This window comes from Orycteropus afer, unplaced genomic scaffold (assembly GCF_000298275.1).
Source record: "Orycteropus afer afer isolate SDZICR_OR568_19922 unplaced genomic scaffold, OryAfe1.0 scaffold00166, whole genome shotgun sequence".
Taxonomy (NCBI): Eukaryota; Metazoa; Chordata; class Mammalia; order Tubulidentata; family Orycteropodidae; genus Orycteropus; species Orycteropus afer.
This window is the reverse complement of record NW_006921753.1, coordinates 4,200,812-4,223,211: the sequence shown is the minus strand read 5'-3', so window position 1 is coordinate 4,223,211 and position 22,400 is coordinate 4,200,812.

The following is a 22,400-nucleotide window of genomic DNA, read 5'->3' as shown; positions in this document are numbered from 1 at the left end:
AATTAGGACCTTTTCAGTCATTTAGTGCAGGTCCAGAGAGTTCTTGGGGTTACTGGAAAGCAGAAACTCTGCTTACACCCCTGGAATCTGATAGAGTGCTGTCTCTTTAGGTTGTCTCTAGCTGCTGGTTACGTGTTGATTTGTTTTGTCTTGGTTTTATGGTTTAATATTTTGAAAAGGTGAAGCTAGTGTGTTTTATTTTATTATTGATTCAGGTGTGTTTGGTCGCTGTGCTGTTTTCTTTGTGATGGTGGAATCACTGTGTGTAGTGTGGATATGTGTTTTTCTTTTTCGTAAAGAGGGTTTAGAGTTCAAAGCGGGAGGTTTTATGGTAATTGGCTGAATATGGTTTCTTCTATTGAATGAGTGAAGTTATTGGCAGAGAAGGTGGGAGCAGAAGAAGGAAAGCTTGGTGTTGCTAGGGTCGATTTCTAGGGTTTTGAGCAGGCTATTATTGATGACATATGTATTTGCAAGACTGCAGCTCAACCTCAGGAAAGATTCCTATTGTTAGAGCATTGCAAATTTCCGCTAATTTCAGGCACACTCAAAGACCTCACCTCCGTGTCCCCACAGCGCTAAAGAACGGCTCCAAGGCAAAATTCGCGGGACTGCACTCAGCTGCAGTTTCTTCCCTCTCCGTGCCCTGTCTGCCCACGATGCTGACGCAATCCCACCAGACCACTAATGGCTGGCTCTGGAGTTTGTGATACCACACATCTGGGGCACCAAAGATGCATGCAATATCAGCTGTGTTGGAGTCGGGGGAGTACCTGCTAGTGACCTGTGGTTCCAATATCCATGGCAAGGAAAAGCACATTGTCTCCCGCTATGACCCAAGCCCACTCTGTGATCCGCTGGGAGGGAAGGGAGCTAGCCTTTCTGGTGCAACAGTGAGTTCTCTGCCTGAATCTCAGAAGTGGTGCCCGTGACTGCCTGCACCAGATGACCCAAATTACTGACAATATCAGCTGCTGGAGGCAGGTTTCTGCTGCTGCCCACTGGAATATTGTAGTGGTTGCTGGTATGCTGCTATAAGGTGTCTTCCTTCTTGGCTCGGGGATCTCAGGTGGCCGCCCTCACCCGGCAGACAATGACTGCCCCAGGAAAGTTTCTGATGGCCTCTTTCAGGTGCCCATCCGTTCTCCGCCAGTAGCTCTTTCCTACATAATCTCCCTTTGTCTTTCCTCTAATTCTGCTCTTGTGTGTCTGATTCAGTGAGCTGTTCAGAGCACCAAAGTTTCTAATACAAACTGTTGTACCTAGTTTTCAAAGTCCTTAGATGACAGGGAAAAAAGCATGCTGCTCACTGGCAAGACTCCATTTTGAATCTGGGGAAAATTCTTTAGAGGCATCATCACTACTTAGGTTAGGTACTCATTTTTTGCTCCATAAGGTCAAATTTTTTAATGCACACTTAGCAGACTCATTGAAAAACTGAAATATAAAGAAATCACTACTGACATACTATTTTTGCTGGGCAATACACTTGTTCCAGTGGCAAAATATTCATGTCTACTCTCTATCACATTTGCTTTCAGGTATCAAGGTATTTATGAAATCTAATTATTAATCAGAAGGCTGTTGGGGAGCATTCACTCAGAAAAAATTACAATTAATTTTAAAGAATATTTTAATTAAAATTTAAACCTTGCCTGCTCTCAAATTCTCTACAGGCCAAATACACTCAACGCCTTTAAGACACAGAATCACTTTCCCTTGAATATCCCTGTCAAATCCTTACATTCAAACATTCTTTGTTAAAAGTAACAACAAGTACATTATACTGTGCAAGGTACATTATGGTACAATTAAATAAATTAAATCTTTCATTTATATTTCCATTATGCTTCCTTGAGAATATGCACTGTTCAACTTTATTGGACTTAAGTATTTCCAAACTCTCTAATAGCAACACATTTAGGAATCACCTCTTAGAATGGATAATGGCCACTGTAGTACAATGGGTTTCTCTTTATATATAGCCTTCCCGGGTCTATAATTCTGCCCAAAATGATTGACTGTGCCACAATTTTCTAAAAACTTACTCACTGTCATCGAGTCAAATCTGACTCATAGTGACCCCCTATGGGTTTCTGAGGTTTTAAATCTTTATGGAAGTAAATTGCCCCATCTTCCTTCCACCTTCTGGTTGGCAGTCAAATGCCTTAGGGACTACTCTACCAGAGCAAGGATTGTTTAATCTACTATGCAAATAGTTTGTGTAAAACCACTCAATAGCATTGTCACATTGTGAAGACTGGTTGACTACTACGCAAATTAAGTAGTAGGTCATGACTTGAAACTGACAAGAAATAGGCTTACATAAGGGCCAACTGCACAGAAATTGAGGGAACTTCACTACAACCAAGAAGAAGTACATCCTTTGGACCTAGGGTCCCTGTACGGAAAACCTATAGACAAGAGAAAGAGTAAGAGATGTTTTAACATTTAAGACAGTGAGAGATGACACAAGATGGCACAGAAGTATAAGCAGCAGAGAAACTATGACAGCAGTACAATATGAATGGTAGGAGCCAGATTACTGACATGTGGCCTCTGTAGCGGTCTTAAGAGAGCTGAGCAAGAGACACCTCATGGAGCAAGAAAGAGCTGAGCAAGAGGCTTTTGGTAGAGTATGGTGCCTCCAGGCACTTGTCGGCAGAGCTAAAGAGCTATAACACTTGCCCATGGAGGGCACAGCTGAGACAAGCCCCTTCACTACTAAAGAGAAGCTAAGAGCTGTGTTGGTTGGAAGTTTTCCTAATTGAAGAATTGTAACTTGCCTTCTGAGTTGTGTTCTGTTACTTCCAATTTGATCCTGATCCTGAGTGTAGCCTATTACTTTTCCTGGTAAACCATATAGTTGTAAGTATGATCTGTGGGTTCTGTGTGACCAATGCAAAGAATTACTAAGCCCAGCAGAGAAGTAGAAAGAGTATCATGGGGAGGAGAACTGGAGTCAGAAATAGTGAAAAGGGAGAGTGGAAGTATGTCTGACCTCCACCTCATAGGAATCAGCTCTGTGCTGACTGATTCACATCCCTACTCGTGAATGGAGATGATGTCTGATAATAGCAATAGATTACAGACAGAGATCCAGTCAATTTATTTAGTAAGGATTTACTGAGCATAGGTCCCAGGAATTTAAGCAAAGATGAGGACACAGTGTCATTGGAGAGAGAGAGAGATAAGAGTCCATATAATAAGTGCTATAATAGCAGAAGTGCCTCAGAAGGACAACTAATCAAACATGGGTGGTCATGGAGCATCCTTGGTGTTAAAAAACAGTATGAACACTGCTGGTGGGATTATAAAATGGTACAACCACAAAGGAAAGTGGTATGGTGCTTCCTTAAGTAGGAAATAGAAAAATCATATGATCTAGCAATCCTACTGCTAGGTACATATCCTAGAGAAATAAGAGCCATGACACAAACAGTTAATATACATACCTATGTTCACTGCAGCATTATTTACAATAGCAAAAAGGTAGAAACCTAAGTAGCCATCAATGGATGAATAGAGAAACAAACAATTATACAAACAGTGGAATACTATGCAATATTAAAGAATAACTATCTGAATCCAAGCCATGAAATTCCAGAGATATTTTGATTCTGCCAGGTACTTTAATGATGAAGAAAGGTACTTTGTTCACCTTGAGTACTGAATCAGTTTTAGATCTATAATGTAGATTTCATGTCCTGAGAAACAGCCTGCTCACTCAAAGCAAGAGAAGGTAAGGCTAGCCACTTCATTTGACCCAGCTGCTTGACCAAGTGAGATCCTCCTGAGTCAGACATCGTTAGCTGGTTTATACAACTTAGACAAATGGAGAGGAAAAAATGCCAACCATTATCTACATCAAAAGGATGATGGTAGCATAATGAATTAGGTCTCTATTTTTCATCAGCTCTGGTCTGACACTAAGGAAAAAGAGAAAAAAAGTCATTTTACTATTCAAAGCAATCACCCACCTTGGTATTCCATTGGATTACAAACATCTTGGAGGAAAGAACAGTAACTTGTTTTCTGTGCCCTTAAATCCAGAACCTTAACAAATGTTCCACAGATAAATTCTCAGAGATTTGAGGGACTAGAATTACTTAAGACTTCTGTTAATTAAAATTTTCTCAAATAGATAACATGCTAGATTGAATGTTAACATGGAAGAAGTATAAGACATGGTCCTTCTCTTTAAACATAGAAGAATCCACTTGAAGATAAAAGAATCATACAGTGATATAATAATAATGTGAAACAATATAATTAGGTACAAAATTGTGTAGTACAGATTATAAATACTCTAAAACTAAAAAACAAACTCACTTCCCTAGAGTTGGTCCCGACTCATAGCGACCCCTCCTTGGGTTTCTGAGGCAGTACTTCACAGATATAGATAGCCCAATCTTCCTTCTAAGGAGTGGCTAATGGGTTTGAACGGAGAGAATTCTGATGACCAGTCAAGTGCCTTAGGCACTACACCACCAGAGCTCCTATAAACTCTAGGAGGGATACAATTGCTGACGTAAAATGGATTTTGGCTGAAATATGAGAATACTAGAAAATGTTATTCTGTGTTTTATTGACTACACAAAGGTATTCGAATGTTGATTATAACAAATTATGGATAACATAGCAAAGGATGAGAATTCCAAAACACTTGATTGTGCTCCTGAGAAATCTGTAGATAGACCAAGAGGCAGGACATTTGAACAGAACAAGGGGGCATTACATGGTTTAAAATCAGGAAAGGTTTGCATAAGAGTTGCATTCTTTCAGCATACTTATTCAATCTGAGTAAATAATCAGAGAAGCTAGATTATGTTATGAAGAATGCAGCATCAGGATTGTAGAAAGACTTATTAACAACCTGCAATACACAGATGACACAAATTGCTTGCTGAAAGCAAAGGTGACTTAAAGCACTTACTGATGAAGATCAAAGATGACAGTCTTCAGTATGGATTACACTTCAACATAAAGAAAACAAACTGGACCAATAAGCAAATCATAATAAATGAGCAAAATACTGAATTGTCAAAGATTTCATTTTACATGGATTCATAATCAACACTCATAGAAGCATCAGTCAAGAATCAAATGACATTGGCCCTGGGAGCTTAGGATCATAGTCTCAGGGGACATCAAGGTCAACTGGCACAACATGTCCTTAAAGAAAATATTCTATGTCCTACTTTGATGAGTAGTGACTGGAATCTTAAAATATTGTGAGCAGCCATATAAGGTGTAACTTAGATGGTCTCTCCCCATCCAGAGCAAAGAAGAGTCAGGAAAATCAAAGGCACATGGAAATAATCAACTCCAAGTGATAATGCACCATGTGAACCTCAGCCTCCACTACACTGAAGCCAGAATAACTAGATGGTACCTGGCTACCACTATTGACTACTCTGAAAAGGATCACATTAGAAAGTCCTGAATACAGTTAGAGAAAAAAATGTGGAACAAAACTCAAAATCATAAAAAGACCAGGCAATCTGGTCAAATAGTGACTGGAGGAACCCCCAAAACCATGACCCTTTGTCACCCTTCAATCCTTGAACTGAATTCACCCCTATGGCTAAACTTTCAGCCAAACAATAGACAGGTCAAAAAGGTGAAAAATAACACCAAGAAGATATGCACTCCTAAGAGCAATCAACCTCTTTAAAGTGTTAAGAAGCAAAGATATCACCTTGACTGACTAAGGTGTGACTGACCATAGCATTATTTTCTTTCTTTTTTTCTAAATTTTATTGTGCTTTGGGTTCAAATTTACAAAGCAAAATTTGTTTTACATTCAACACTTTGTGTGCATTTGATTTCATGCCCCGATTACCATCCCTGACCATAACAAACTCTTCTCCACTCCCACGCCTGTGACTACCCATACCTGTGCCCTTCTTAACTATGCACTCCTGTCTGTCCAGCTTTCCCTCTGTGTGAATGCTTTCCCACTGGTGTCATATGGCCAACTGCTCTAAGGGGTGTATCACCATAGAGTGCATAGGTGCACTGCCTTCGGATAGGTGTTCTGCATGTAGGTCTTTCTACATTGGCTGAGAGCGAATCCATAGAAGTGAGTCCAATTCTAGGCCTGAAGGGTAAGGGTAACCCAGGGCCATAGTCTTAAGGGTTCCACCAGACTCTATCAGACCAGTAATTCTGGCCATTTTTGTGGTTTTAGATTTTGTTCCATATTTTTCCTCCCACGCTACCCAGGATCTCCAGGTTTGATCCTTTCTGAGCAGTTGGCATTGGTAGGCAGGAACCATCTAGTCCTTCTGGTCTCAGGGTCCATCATCATATCCTTTGAATAATTGTTTCCAGATGCCTTTGATTTTCTTCACTCTTTGCTTCAGATGAGATGAGACCAATACTTGCATCTTAGGTGGCCGCTCAAAAGCTTCTAAGACTCCAGTTGCTATTCACCAAAGTAGGTTGTGGAATAAGATTTTTATGAACTATTTTGTGCCAATTGAGCTTTGTATTCCCCGAGACTATGGTCTCGGGTGAGCAGGCCCAGTGATTCTCTCTCTGAAAGTGTTTGGTTGTCTCTAAGAGATTACTCCAACTCTGTCTTCTGTTGCTTCTGTAATGTGTGTGGCTAGCTTTGTAGCACAAGTGCATTTGTAAGACTATCTTCAGCTAAATCTATCTTTGGTCTAGGGTATATTCCTGTTTTCTGACCCCCACCTAATCTCACTTGTCTATGCATTTATCTGTAGCCTGGTGTTTGGTGTTAGTGGTAATGTGGTATTGTGCATATACTATTATTTGCTTCTGTCGTCTATATCTTATGTGCACAATTTGATGTCCACCCTTTCCCCAATGTTATCCTGCTGGTCACAGACTCTTTCCATACCATCCCTGCCCTCACCAAAATCAACATTTGACCACCACTTAGTTTGAAATTTCCACTCCCAACCCTAGTAATCTACAAAGTGGGTTTCCCTCCCTAAGTAAACCTTTCCTTGATTATTTACAATAATCCAAACCAAACCCTCTGCCATCAAGTCAGATCTGATTCATAGCAACCCTTCCTTGGGTTGCCAAGGCAGTATCACTATGGAAGTAGATTGCCCAACCTTCCTTCTGAGGAGTGGTTTGAGCCGCCAGTCTTCTTGTTAGCAGTCAAATGCCTTAGGTACTTTGTCCTTCTGTGATTGACTTATTTCCCTCAGCATAATGTCTTCCAAATATATCCACATTGTGAGATGATTCGTGTACTCTTCATTATTCTTTAACGTTACATAGTATTCCATTACATGAAAGTACTATAGTTTGGTTATCCATTCATCTGTTAATGAGCATTTAGATTGTTTCCATCTCTTTGCTATAGTGTATTGTGCTGTGATTAACATGGGTGTGCATATGTCTGTTCAGGTCCTGTATCTCACCTCTTTAGGATATATTCCTAGTAATGGAATTGCTGGATCATATGGTATTTCTATTTTTGGTTTTCTAAGGAAATGCCATACATTTTTCACAATGGTTTTATCATTTTGCAGTCCCACCAGCAATGTATGAAAGTACCAATCTCTCTGCAACCTCACCAGCATTTGTTAATTTCTGTCCTGTTGAACTTTGCTATTATTGCTAAGGTGAAATTATATCTCACTGTTGTTTTGATTTTCATCTCTCTAATGGCTAATGATTGTGAGCATTTCCTCATGTGTTTGTTGCCCACCGGTATATCATCTTTAGTGAAGTGTCTGTTCATGTCCCTTGACAATTTTTGAACTGGATTATTTGTCTTCTTGGTGTTGAAGTTTTCTATAAATTTTGGAGATAAGATATGTCATAGCCAAATATTTTTTCCCAATCTGCAGGTTCTCTTTTTACCCTTTTGGAGAAGTCATTCAATGTGCATAAGAATTTAGTTTTTAAAAAGTCCCAGTCATCTAGCTTGTCCTCCACTGCCTGTGCATTTTCAGGTTATGCTTGACAGTCTATTTATGCCATAAATTGGAGCCCCTAGATTTGCCCCTACTCTATCTTTGATGAGCTTTATAGTTTTGGATTTTACATTTAAGTTTTTGATCCAACTTGAGTTTGTTTTTGTGTATGGGGTGAGGTATGGGTCTTGTTTCCTTTTTCTGCAAGTGGCTATCCAATTTTGTCAGCACCATTTGTTAAAGAGGCTATATCATTCCCCCATTTAATGGGTTTCGATCCTTTGTCAAAGATCAGCTGTCTATAGATGGATGGTTCTATTTCTGGGTTTTCAATTCTGTTCCATTCATCTATCTGTCTATCATGGTACTAATACCATGTTATTTTAATTACTGTGGTTGTATAGTAGGTTTTGAGATCTGGGAGAGTGAGACCTGCAACTTTGTTTTTCTTCTTCAGCAGTGCTTTGCTTATCCAAGGTCTCTTTCCTTTCCATATATTAATAATTTTTTTTTCCCCACATCCTTAAAAAAATGTTGATGGTATCTGGGTTGGGATTGCATTGAATGTGTAGATTGCTTTCGGTAGTATTGACATTTTTCACAATGTTCAGTATTCCTATCCATGAACAAGGCAAGTTCTCCCATTTAAGTAGATCCCTTTTAGTTTCTTGTAGTAGTGTTTTGTAGTTTTCTTTGTATAGATCTTTCGTGTCTCTGCTGAGATTTATTTCTAACTATTTTATGTTTTTGGTGGCTATTGTAAATGGTATTGTTTTCCTTAGTTCCTTTTCAGAGTCCTCTTTGTTGATGTAGAGGAATCCAAAGACCTTGTATCCTGCTATTTTGCTGAAACTTTCTATTAGTTCCAGTAATTTTTTTGCTGACTTGCTTGGGTTTTCTATGTATAGGATTGTGTCATCTGCAAATAGAGATAGCTTTACATCCTCTTTGCCAATTTGGATGACTTTATTTCTCTTTCTTGCCTTATTGCCCTTGCTAGGACTTCCAATACAATGTTAAATAGAAATGGTGATAGAGGGCATCCTTGTCTGGTTCCTGTTCGCAAAGGGAATGTTTTGAGTCTTTCTCCATTAACAATAATATTGGTTATTGGCTTTTCATATATGCCCTTTATTATGTTGAGGGTTTTCCTTTCTACATCTGTTTTGCCAAGAGTTCTGAACAGGAATGGGTATTGGATTTTCTCAAATGCTTTTTCTGCATCAACTGATATCATATGGTTCTTTCCCTTTGCTTTGTTTATGTGGTGGATTACAATTATTGTTTTTCTGATGTTGAACCATCCTTGCATACCTGGTATGCATACCACTTGGTCATGATGTATTATATTTTTGATATGTTGTTGGATTCTGTTGACTAGGACTTTATTGAAGATTTTTTCATCTATATTCCTGAGGGATATTGATCTGTAGTTTTTCTTTTTAGAGGTGTCTTTTCCTGGTTTTGGTATCAGTGTTATGCTTGCTTCATAAAATGATTTTGGGAGTATTCCATCATTTTCTATGTTCTGGAACAGTTTGAGTAGTATAGGTGCCAACTCTTACCTGAATGTTTGATAAAATTCTCCAATGAAGCCATCTGAGCTAGGGCTTTTTTTTTTTCTGGGAAGTTTTTCTTTATGACTAGCTAAATTTCTTCTTTTGTTATGGGTCTGTTCAAATATTCTTCCCCAACTGGGATAGTTTAGGTAGGTCTTGTGTTTCTACAAACTTGTCCATCTCTTCTAGGTTCTTGAATCTGTTGGAGTACAATTCTTCCTAATATACTGTTATTATCCTTTTTATTTCAGTTGGTTCTGTTGGGATGTCACCCTTTTCATTTATTATTCATATTATTTGCATCTTCTTTCTTTTCCTTTGTTAAATTTGCCAGTGGTTTGTCAATTTTGTTAATCTTTTTGAAGGACCAGCTTCTTGTTTTGTTGATTTTCTCTATTGTTGTTGTTTGTTTGTTTTGATTTCTGTTTCATTTATTTCTGCTCCAATCTTTATTATTTCCTTACCTCTGGAAAACTGTAGGTTTCTTTTGTTGCTCTTTTTCTAATTGTTGGTGTTATTGAGTTAGAGTGTTGATTTTGTTTCTTTTCTCTTTTTAGATGTGTGCATTTATTGCTATAAATTGACCTCTGAGTACTGCTTTTGCTGTGTCCCAAAGGTTTTGGTAAATTGCATCTTCATTCTCATTTGTTTCTAGGATTTTTATTATTATTATAATTTCACACTTTATTTCTTCTGTTACCCAGAAGTTTTTGAGCAGTGTATCATTCAGTTTCCACATATTTGATATTTTTTCCTTGATCTTCCTATTATTGATTTCTAATTTCATAACATTGTGATCCAAGAAGATGTTTTATAGTATTTCAGTTTCTTTAATTTATTGAGGTTTGTTTTGTGTCCTAACATATGGTCTATTCTAGAGAATGATCCATGTGCATTGGAGAAGAATGTGTATTGTGCTTTTGTTGGGTAGAGTGCTCTGTATATGTCTATGAGGTCAAGCTTGTTGATTGTGTTGTTGAGATCTTTTGTATCATTGTTGAGGTTTTTTTCTAGTTATTCTGTCCCTCCTTGAAAGTGGTGTGCTAAAGTCTCCTACTACTCTCATAGAGTTGTCTATTTTTCCTTTCAATTCTCTTATTGTTTGTTTTATATATTTTGGAGCACTTTCATTGGGTGCATAGATATTAATTATGGTGATGTCTTCTTGGTCAGTTGATCTTTTTAGCATCATATAATGTCCTTCTTTGTCCCTTATGCTATTTTTCACCTTAAAGCCTAATTTATTGGAAATTAATATTGCCACTCCTGCTCTTTTTTGTTTGCCATTCGCTTGGTATATTTTTTTCCACCCCTTAATTTTCAATTTGTTTTTCTCTTTGTGTCTAATGTAGGCAGCATATTGATGAGTCCTTTTCTTATCCAATCTGCCACTCTCTTTATTTTGACTGGTGCATTCAGTCCATTCACATTGAGTCTAATTAGTGATAGGTATGAATTTATTGCTGTCATTCTACTGTCCTTTTTGTTGTGTTGTTGGTGATTTCCTTGTTCCAAATATTTTTTCTGTGCTGAGCTCATTTTGTTATTAGGTGTTCCTTCTCTTTTCTTCATTATTGTTGGTTTTGTGCTTACTAAGCCCATGTGTTTTTCTTCTTTCTGACTTTGCTTAGGGGGATTGTTACTTTTCTTTGTGGTTACTCTAAAGTAAATTCTTATCTCCTTAAGTTTGGAACAGTCAGTTCTATAAAGACATTGTCCTGTCTTCCTCTACATTTAGAAGTTTTGTAATTAAAACTTTTATTCCCTCTATTTGCTGTCTTGCTGGTGTCATCTGCAGATTGACTCCCTTTTTTCACTGTATGCATTATTTTATGAGCTTATTTTGAGCATTTATTTCTGGTTTGGTTTCTAAGTGGTGATGTCAAGTATCCTGATTTTAATTTGTTGATTTCTGTTGTGGGTTCTCTATTGGAAGGGGTCCCTTTAGCATTTCTTGTAGGGTTGGTATAGTTTTTACAAATTTCCTTAATTTCTGTTTGTCTGAGAATGTCTTGATTTCACCCTCACACTTGAGGGACAATTTGGCTGGATATATAATTCTTGGTTGGAAGTTCTTTTGCCTCAAGGTTTTATACATGCCATCACATTACCTTCTTGTCTGTATGGTTTCTGCTGAGAAATCAGAACTTAGTCTTATTGGTTGTCTGCTGTAGGTGACATTTCATTTTTCCTGAGCTGCACCCAAGATTCTTTCTTTGTCTTTGGTTTTGGAGAGTTTGATTATGATATGTCTTGATGACTTTCTCTTGGGACCTATCCTGTATGAGGTTAGTTGAGCTTCTTGAAGAGATATTTTTTCTTCCTTCATGATATTGGGGAATTTTTCTGTTAGCAAGTCTTCCACAATTTTCTCAGTGTTTTTATTTTGTTTTGTTTTGCTTTGTTTGCCTCCTCTTGTTCTGGTATTCCAATGAGGCGTATGTTGCTTCTTTTCATGTCATGCCATACTATTAGGTTCTCTTCATTTCTCTTAAACCTTTGTTCTGATTTATTTTCATACAGGACGGCATCAAGGGATTTGACTTCTAGTTGGGAAATGCATTCTTTAGCCAGTTCTAGTCTACTCTTTTGTCCTTCCAGTGTGTTGTATAACTCTGTAATTTTAGTGTTCATCTTCTGGATTTCTAATTGCTGTTTTTGTATGAGTTCTAATTGTGTATTTATCTTGTTATTTGTTCTTGAATGGTTTTCCTGAATTCTTCCAGGGTACTGTCTGTCTTCTCATTGATTCTGTTTGTGGTTTCCTTGAGCTCCTGGAGAGTCCTATATATATATATATATATATATATGTGTGTGTGTGTGTGTGTGTGTGTGTGTGTGTGTCTTCCAAATTCCTTCTCAGATAGTTCTATTGCTTGTTCTTCTTCCATGATAGATAATTCTTTACCCCAGCCTTTTATTTCTATTGTCTTGTCCTGTTTGTTTGTTTTTGTTTGTTTGTTTGTTTGTTTGTTTGATTTGAGGTTTTCTGTTTCCTAGACATTCTGAAGTTGCTGTCTTTAATTGTTAGCTAGCCACTCCTCGGAAGGAAGGTTGGCCAATCCTACTTCTGTAGTGATACTGCCTCGGAAACCCAAGGAGGGGTCGCTATGAGTCAGGGCTGACTTGACAGCACATAACAACAACAACAATGTATTGATTTGTTTTACCCTGATTTTATCTTTCACTATATCTGAAAGTGTGGAGCAGGTGTACTTTTCTGGTTATTAACTTGGTTGTACTGAGTTGCTATCCAGCTCTATGTTGGTGGAATCACTGGTGGGATGTGGGTGTGTGTCTTTTCATCATGAAAGGGATTTGGAGTTAGAACAAGCAGGTGTTGTCTACCATCTGTCACTGTTTCTGTGGTGCATGAGTTATTGGCGTTGCCTATTGGGTGAGGTGTTCACTGTAATAACTTCTGCTGCCTGATGGCGGTTTAATGTACTCCTTCTACTGGATCAGGCAGGGGACAAGAGGAAAAAAGAAAAAGAAAAATGGAGTGGCATTAGTGAGCCCTCATTTTCTGCATTTGGGTGAGATAGTTCAGGTAGCTCTGCTGGGAAAGGCAGTGTAGTTTGTGTCTTCCTGAGCCGTCTACTAATGATGACATCTTACTGTCAGTCGAAGACCTACAGTTCAAGATCAATAGAGACCCCAATAGGTAGAAGGCCACTACTTTCTGCTTGGATCAAGAATTCACTAAAACCCAGTATCCCAGTCCACTCTGCTAAAAGGGGGTTGTGGAAGAGTTGAACCTCAGTCCTCTGCTGTGAACTCACACAGGGGCTCCGCCTACTCAGAGGGATTTTCTCCCTTTCCCCCACTCCTTTCTGGATTCTGCTGCAGCCCAAGCCAAGCAGGATCTTTATCTGTTTCCTAATAAGATTATCTACTCACTCAGCTCCCAGGGTCCAAGTCACCACCAAAAACTCCTGGTGTGGGTATTCTGATTCCCCAGTGTCTCTGTGGGTTCTGTGATTTTTTTTTTTTTTCCCTCCTTCCCTCTGCTGACTCCTTTTGTATTTCTAATGAGTCTTCTCCTTCTCTGTCTCTCAATCTTTGCTGGCTAGTTGGTTTGTTTATTTTTTCTAGTTGTTTAATCTGCTCTTTTTCTCTGCCTTCAGTAAATCTGATACTTTAGCTTCTCTTTAGTTGCTCATAACTCCACTATCATTATTTCTATCTGCTTTAACTAGTTATTCAGGGATTACGTTGCTCAAGGGAATAATCGTATGGGTTATAGGTACAATGCCATCTTCCCACCATCTCTGACCGTGGTATTTTCCATAGTTTCACATGCATGTGAAAGCTGGACAATGAATAAGGAAGATAATGAAAATTGACACATTTGAATTACGGCTTTGGAAAAAAATATTGAATATACCATGGACTGCAAAAAGAACAAACACATCTGACTTGGAAGACATACAGCCAGAATGCTCCCTAGAAACTAAGAAGGTGAGGCTTTGTCTCACATACTTTGGACAGTCCTTGGAGAAGGATCTCATGCTTGGTAAAGAAGAAGACCCTCAATGAGATGGATTGACAAAGTGACTACAACAAAGGGCTCAAGCAAAGCAACACTTGTGAGGATGGTGCAGGACTGGGGTAGTGTTTTGTTCTGTTGTGTGTAGGGTCACTATGAGTGGGGATTGACTCAATAGCAACAATAGGAAGGTACAATAGCAACAGCAGGAAGTCAGAAAATGTCTAAAATTCTGTAGGAATTAATAATGGATTGGGAAATCATTACTTACTTTGTAGGAGCAAGCAGAGAAACCTATAAATGGGAAAAGAGCTTTTTTTTTTACATTTTAATTTTATGTATAACACACCTCTTGTACCAAACAATCTGCTTTTTAATTTTTTCCCAAATTTGCTTTTTTGTCTCAGTCTTGTTTACAAGTAATGAGAAAATGCCTTAAAGGCAAGTAATAAGTATGACAACAACCATTTGAAAGCATGTGTGAATTACTGTGAAAGGGATTCTCAATGAAAAATTAGTAAATTCAGCCTTCATAAAAATAAACCTTTCATTCAAAGCTTGTTGTTCAACAAAGCCAAGAAGAAATAGCTATACTGATTCACCTTCTTCCTACATGAAAGACTAATGAGATGCAAGGAAATTTTTATTTTATTTAGCATCAGAATTCAGACCATCTGCTTTGAAAAGGGAATTTCACATCCCTTTGCATGGCCTACATCAAAACAGACACATATTTGTATTTGGTCTCTGTAAATACTCAAACTCTGAATGGAATGTGTATATTTTTTTGTTCTGGCCAACCTCAAACCTTAAAAGTTATATGGCTGAAGCAGTGAGCTGAAGAAACAAAACATTAAATTCTATTCCCTAGGCTGCCATAGCTGTAATCTCTATCCATCACTTTCTTCATCCCTTCACCCTAAGTAAATACCAAACATGTTCGGCCCCATCAAAATTCAGTAAATATACAACAAGATAGTATTTTTCAATTAATCATCAGTCCCACATAATGCTGTCAAGTTCTATTTATTGATAATCTATTGATGCATAATAAGCTATCCAAATGCTTAACCCATTGCTGTTGAGTCAATTCTGACTCATAGCAACCCTATAGGACAGAGTAGAACTACCCCTTAGGGTTTCCAAGGTTGTAACCTTTAGGGAAGCAGACTGCCACATCTTTATTCCATGGAGTGGCAGGTGGGTTCTAACTGCTGACCTTTGGAACTTTCAATTAGCATTTAGCCACTAAGCACAAAGGATTCTTACTCAATACTTAGTGATTTAAAATAATCATTTTGTTTCCCTCATGATTTTGTAGATCAAGAATTCAAGAGGACTCAGCTTGGTGCTTCATGTCTTATCCATTTGGTGTCAGCTGGCAGTTAAGACCAAAGGATATTCAAGATGGCTTCTTCATCTGTCTTGCATGTCTGAATTTCATGCTTACTTGCTCTCTTTCATTGTATTTCATCTATTTCTTTTTCTCTATATATATCCACACATCACCTCATCCTCCAGGCAGGGCCAGGACTAGGATCAGGCAAGAGGTGCCTTGGGCACAAAATTTTAAAAGCACTCCTCCTCAGGTGTGGCCCTTGCCTTGCTTGTACCTGAGGGTCTTCTCAACAATGAGGTACTGAGGATGCATAATTTAAGAAGGCACTAACCCCCCACATCTTACAAATGCACCCAGAGTGCCTCCTTAAAATGTGTGCTTTAGGCACTTTACTTGCCTCACCCTGCCCGAGGCTTGCCTCCAGGGTTTCTCCTCCTGGCTTGGGTTTCTCACAGCACAGTGGTCTCAGGTTAGTCACACTTTCTAAGTAACAAGAATTATGAAATTAAAGCTACCTTCCCAGGAAAGGTCTAACAGATAGCTGACACAATGTCATTTTCATCCTATTCTATTCATTAAAGCAGTCACTGGGTCTGCCCAGGTTCAAAATTATTGTTGTTGTTAGGTGCCCTCAAGTCAACTCCAACTCGAGACCAACACTATGTGCCACAGAATAAAACAGTGATAAGTCCTACACCATCTTCACAATCGTTGCTGTGTTTGAGCCCATGTTATAGCCACTGTGTCAATCCATCTCATTGAAGGTCTTCCTCTTTTGCACTGACCCTCTACTTTACCAAGCATGATATGCTTCTCCAGGGACTGGTCCCTCCTGATAATATGTCCAAAGAATATGAGACAAAGTCTCACGATCCTTGTTTCAAAGGAACATTTTGGCTGTACTTCGTCCAAGATAGATTTGTTCATTATTTTGGCAGTTCATGGTATTTCAATATTCTTTGCCAATACCATATTTCAAACGCATCAATTCTTCTTTGGTCTTTCTTACCCATTGTCCAGTTTTTGTATGCATATAAGGCAATTAAAAATACCATATCTGGGGTAAAGCACACTTTAGTACTCAAAGAGACATCTTTGCTTTTTAACACTTAAAATAAGTCTTTTGTAGCATGGACTGCAATATATTGTTTGGTTTCTTAACTGCTGGTTACATGGGCATTGATGAGGACACAAGGAAAATGAAATCCCTGACAATGCAATATTTTCTCCTTTTATCATGATGCTGCTTATTGGTCCAGTTATGAGGACTTTTGTTTTCTTTATGTTGAGGGGGTAACCCATACTGAAGGCTGTAATCTGATCTTCATCAGTAAGTGCTTCGAGTCCTCTTTGTATCATCTGCATATTGCAGGTTGTTAATGAGTCTTTTTCTCCAATCCTGATGGCATGTTCTTCATAGTCCACCTTTTAAAGATTATTTGCTCAGCATACAGATTGGATATGTACGGTGAAAATATACAACCCTGATGCACACCTTTCCTGATTTTAAACGATGCATTATCCTGTTCCTCTGTTTGAATGACTGCTTCTTGGTCTATGTAAAGAGTACAATAAGTGTTCTTCACAATGTTACCCATAATTTATTATAATCTACACAGTTGAATGCCTTTGCATAGTCAATAAAACTGGTACATATCTTTCTGGTATTCTCTGATTTCAACTAAGATCTATCTGACAGCAGCAATGATATCCATAGTGCCATATCCTCTTCTGAATCTGGCTTGAATTTCTGGTAGTTCCCTGTCAATGTTCTGCTGCAACTGCTTTGGAATTATCTTCAGCATGATTTTACTTGCATATGATATTGTTCAATAATTTCTACATTCCTTTGGATCATCTTCTTTTGAACAGGCAAATATATGGATCTCTTCCAGTCAGGTGACCAGGTGGCTATCTTCCAAACTTCTTGGCATAGATACATGAGCACTTCCAGTACGTACTACATCTATTTGTTGAAATATCTCAATTGGTATTCCATCAATTCCTGGAGTCCTGTTTTTTGGCAATGCCCTCAGTGCAGCTTGGACTTTTTCCTTCAGTACTATCAGTTCTTGAACATATGCTACCACCTGAAATACTTGAACATCCACCAATTCTTTTTGGTAAGTAACTCTGTGGATTCCTTCCATCTTCTTTTGATGGTTCCTGTATCATGCAATATTTTGCTCACAGAACCCTTCAATATTGAAACTCGAGGCTTGATTTTTTTTTTTTTTTTTCCCCAGTTCTTACATCTTCAGAAATGATGAGTTCTCTTTTAGTTTTCTAACCCCAAGTCTTTGGACATTTCATTATAATCTTTACTTTGTCTTCTCAAACACCCTTTGAAATCTGTTTGGTTCTTATACTTCATCATTTCTTCCTTTCACTTTAGCTGCTCTAAGTTCAACAGCAAGTTTCAGAGTCTTCTGACATTTATTTTTGTATCTTCTTTCTTGGCTGCCTTTTTAATGGATTTTTTGCTTTGTTCACATATCATGTCTTTGACATCATCCCACAACTCATCTGGTCTTTGGTCATTAGTGTTAAATGTATCAAATCTATTTTTGAGACTTTCTCTAAATTCAGGTACAATATAACCATGTTCACACTTTGGCTCTCATGGACTTCTTTTAATTTTCTTCAGCTTTAACATGAACTTGAGCAAAAGACGGTCTGTCAGTTGGCCCCTGGCCTTACTCTGACTGATGATATTGAACTTCTCCCTAGTCTCTTTCCACTGATGTAGTCAATTTGACTCCCGTATATTCCATTCAGTGAAGTTGAAGTGTATAGTTGCCAATTATGTTATTGGAAAAAAAAAAAAAAGTTTCCAATGAATAAGTCATTGGTCTTGCAATTGTCATGCAATCTCTGGTGTCATCTCTATTACCAAGGCCATATTTTCCAACTACTGATTCTTCTTTGTTTTCAACTTTCTTATTCTGATCACCAGTAATTATCAATGCATCTTGATTGCATGTTTGATCAATTTGACTGCAAAAGTTGGTTAAAAAAAATCTGTAATTTCTTCATCTTTGGCATTAGTGGTTAGTGCATAAATTTGAATAACAGTCACAATAGACACCACCTATTGATCAAAGTGCAGTAAAGTCTCCCTTGAGAATAGTGTTGTGGTATGAGAGATATTGTTGTAACTATCTTTGGAAAATTCATTCTTTCCTTAGCCACAGCCAGTCACCCTGCGGGAATGAGTTGTTGGCCCTGTGGGCTAATTTTTAGTCCAAGGGACTAGTGGGCCATGGGAACCTCAGCCTACATGACCCTGAGACCAGAACTAGATGGTGCCTGGCTACCACTGTCAACCACTTGGAAAAGGATCTGTGCAGGAAATCCTGGATAGAGTGAGAGAAAAACATAGAACAAAACTCAAAATCTTAAAAAAGACCAGGCTTATTGGTCTGATAAAGACTGGTGAAACCCCTGAAACTGTAGCCCATAGCCACCCTTCAGCCCTGGAATTGAACTCATTCCTGTGGCTTCCAGAACAAACAATAGACAGGTGTGTAAAGTGAACATTTACATCAAGTAGGTATACTCTTTAGAACAATCAACCACAGGATATCAGAAGGGTAGTATTTGCACAGGGAGATAGCTCTGAGGACAGAAATGCATTGGAAAGAAGGACACAAGGTAAAGGTAACCACAGGGAAGAAGTGAGAGCTATTACATTATGGGGATTGCAATCAATGTCATGAAACAAAATGTGTCTGAACTGTTATATGGAAAATGAATTTGCTCTGTAAACATTGACCCAAATCACAATTTAAAAAAAAAAAAATTATTCCACATAATCTTTTATGAATTTTACTTCACTTTATGTCTAGAACACTGTAACATCTTCCTCACTGATGTCCTAACCTCTAGACTTCATCTTCAGTTCAGTATACTGCTACCAGACTAATCACCTTCCTGTAATAGCTATTTTAGATTGTCCTTGTTTTAACTTTCCAATAGTCCCCTTAGCTTATAAATAAAGCCCACGCTCTTCTGCCTTACAAAGAGAGTTACATGATTAAACTGTTATATGATTGGTGCCATTCCACCCATCCAGTTCTCTCCTCTACTGCTTCCAAACACTCATCCTTTACTTAGGCAGCAATTTCTTCCCTTTCCCCAACTTCAAATGGATTGCTACATTTTTCTTTGTCCTTTCCTTCCACTAAAAAGTGCAAAGCAAAGCTGTGTGCACACCTATAAATTGTGGCTGAGTTATAACTGGCCTCTAGAGTTAGAGTTCTGTTAGGCAGGGCTACTAGTCTGAAATGCAGAGTCAGAGTATACCTGACACACAAAGTTTCACACATTCGGTAAGTAAAATTGTTTAAATGTTAAGAAGACATTATTTTAAAATAATAAATAAAAAGTGCTTACAGTTATAGATAGAACACTTCTTTTCCTGCATGTTCTTTGTTCCTCAAAACAGGAAAAAAAAATTACTTTGGCTTTTTTTAAAAAAAACTGAAATAGTAATTTATAGAAACGGATCATGCAAACCTACAGAATTCCTTCCTTGGCTACCTACAACTTAGCTGTCAGAAAATGTATGAATTATATCAGCTTTATTTAAGAGGATTAAACATGACTTCCAAGTGGTAATTTAATAACTTAGAGTTCTAGCAAGGTTGCTCACATTATCATTTCCATTTTGATTGTTGGAAATAGTGAATCATAAACTCAAGGAATCAACTAGATAATTTATCCTTTTCCAAAAAGCCAAAAAGAATACCTTATATAGTAATATGTCCAAAAGCAAATGCAATCTTTTTTAAAAAAAAATTGTAGAGGTGGGAAGTCTTATAATACACCTTGGACAGTCAATTGTGAAGATAAATCACACCAGAGAATTGAGAAGCAGTATCTGCGATACTGTTGTGAACCCTAATGGTGCAATGGTAAAGTGCTAGGCTGCCAACTAAAAGGTTGGTGTTTCAAACCCACTCAGTAGCTCCCCAGAAGAAAAGACGTGGTGATCTGCTCCTATAAAGATTACAACCTAGGAAACCCTATGGGGCAGTTCTACACTGTCCTATAGAATCACCATGAGTCAGAATTGACTCAATGGCACCCAACAACATTTGCAATACAGGGAGCAATTATCAGTGTATACTTGGAATCCTGCATAACCTGGTGGATAACACACCTTTAGACATATGTGGATGACCTGGAAAGCATTCACAGGAGTGAGCAACATGATGAAGAAGAACAAGGAACAGTAGAAACAAATAGCGATGTTTAACATGAAGACTAGAAGTTTCAAAAGAAATTTAATTAGCTTCACAAATAAGAAAGATTTTTTTCTATTAAAGAATTAGACTTATTTCTTTGTGACCCCAGAAAGTAAGGTTATAGCAATGAATGAAAGTTGTAGGAAGACATATTTTGAACTGTCATCCAGTGATTCCTAAACATCAAGATAGTAATTGTAAATTGTCCCTGGAAATGTTCATTCAAAGACTTGTGACTTCTCTACAGGAGTACCTTTGTATCTTCGTAACCTTTGTGCACAGCATATCTCCTCTCATATAATGACTGATCGATATGTATTTCATACATAAAGGAAAATCCAAGTATCTGATAGTAGTCTGGATTAAAACAATCCCTTTCAAAACCTAGGATTCCAAGTTTTTAGGATTCCAAAAGAAGCTTAACTATAAGTCATTAATTTGTCCTTTCAACATGTCACATAGTCATAATTTTCTTTATTCTGAATGTGTGATCTTCAAGAGAATACAGAAGAATCCAAAATACCTAGCGGGAAACATTTTAGGCAGTCTCATGCAATGATTAAGTGTAAAATGTGAAGCATTTAGCAAATTTCAAAATCACATATTTATACACACTGTTAACAATTTTAAAATTCCCCTTATTCAAGGCAAAGTGAACTATAATTTATTAACTGTTTACCATGTGCCAGGCATTATACTCAGTGCTTTCATATTCATTCACAAGAATTCACTGAATGCAGACTCTGTGCCACACATATCTAATACTTACAACCAATTTAGCAAGGTAAATATTAATATCTCCACTTAAAGGCCAAAGGAGTTATATAACTCGTCCAAATTCAGGCTGTATCAGCCTATAGAAAGCCTTTGTACAAAATAATAAATAAATAAATTTATTCCTTCTTCAACATTTTATTCCCATCTGTCAAAAAATTTGTGATACTGATTTTATTAGAATAACAATTTTTTTACTATTATTGTTCTTGTGATTTGAGTGAAAGTGTATAAACCAAACTCATTTTCCATACAGCAGTTCACACACACTTTGTTTCATGACACTGACTGCAATCCCCATAATGTAACAGCTTTCTGCCCACTTCCTCCCTGTGGTTATCTTTTCCCTGTGTCCTTCTTTCCTATGCATTTCAGCCCTCTGAGCTATCTCCCTATACAATTACTACCCTTCTGATATCCCATGGTTGATTGCTCTAAAGAGAGTACCGACCTGGTGTAAATGTTCACCATATACACCTAGTTATTATTTGTCTGGAAGCACAAGATTGAGTTCAATTCCAAGCCTGAAAGGTGACTAGGGGCTAGTTTCAGGGGTTTCACCAGTCTCTATCAGACAAATAAGCCTGGTCTTTTTTTAAAACTTTGAGTTTTGTTTTACATTTTTCTCCCACTCTATCCAGGATCTCCTGCACTGATCCCTTTCCAAGTGGTTGACAGTGGTAGCCAGGCACCATGTAGTTCTGGTCTGTGTCATATAGGCTGAGGTCCGCATGGTCTGGTAGTCTCTTGGACTAATTGTTTCCATGAGTCTTTGTTATTTGTCATTTTCTTTGCTCCAGATGAGGAGAGACCAATTGTTGTATCTTAGATGGACACTTACAAGCTTTTAAGACCCCAGTTGTTACTCACCAAAGTCAAATGTAGAACTGTGTTTTTGTGTAATGTGGTAGGCCAATTGAGTTTGATATCCCCCATGACATGGATCCCAAGCCCATAGGCCCAACAACTCACTCCCTCAGGATGGTTGACTAAAGCTAAGAAGGTATCATAACTTTGCCTGCTGTTAGTTCTATTCATGTGAACATCCTTATAGCATATACAAATACAAATGTAGAAATATCATCT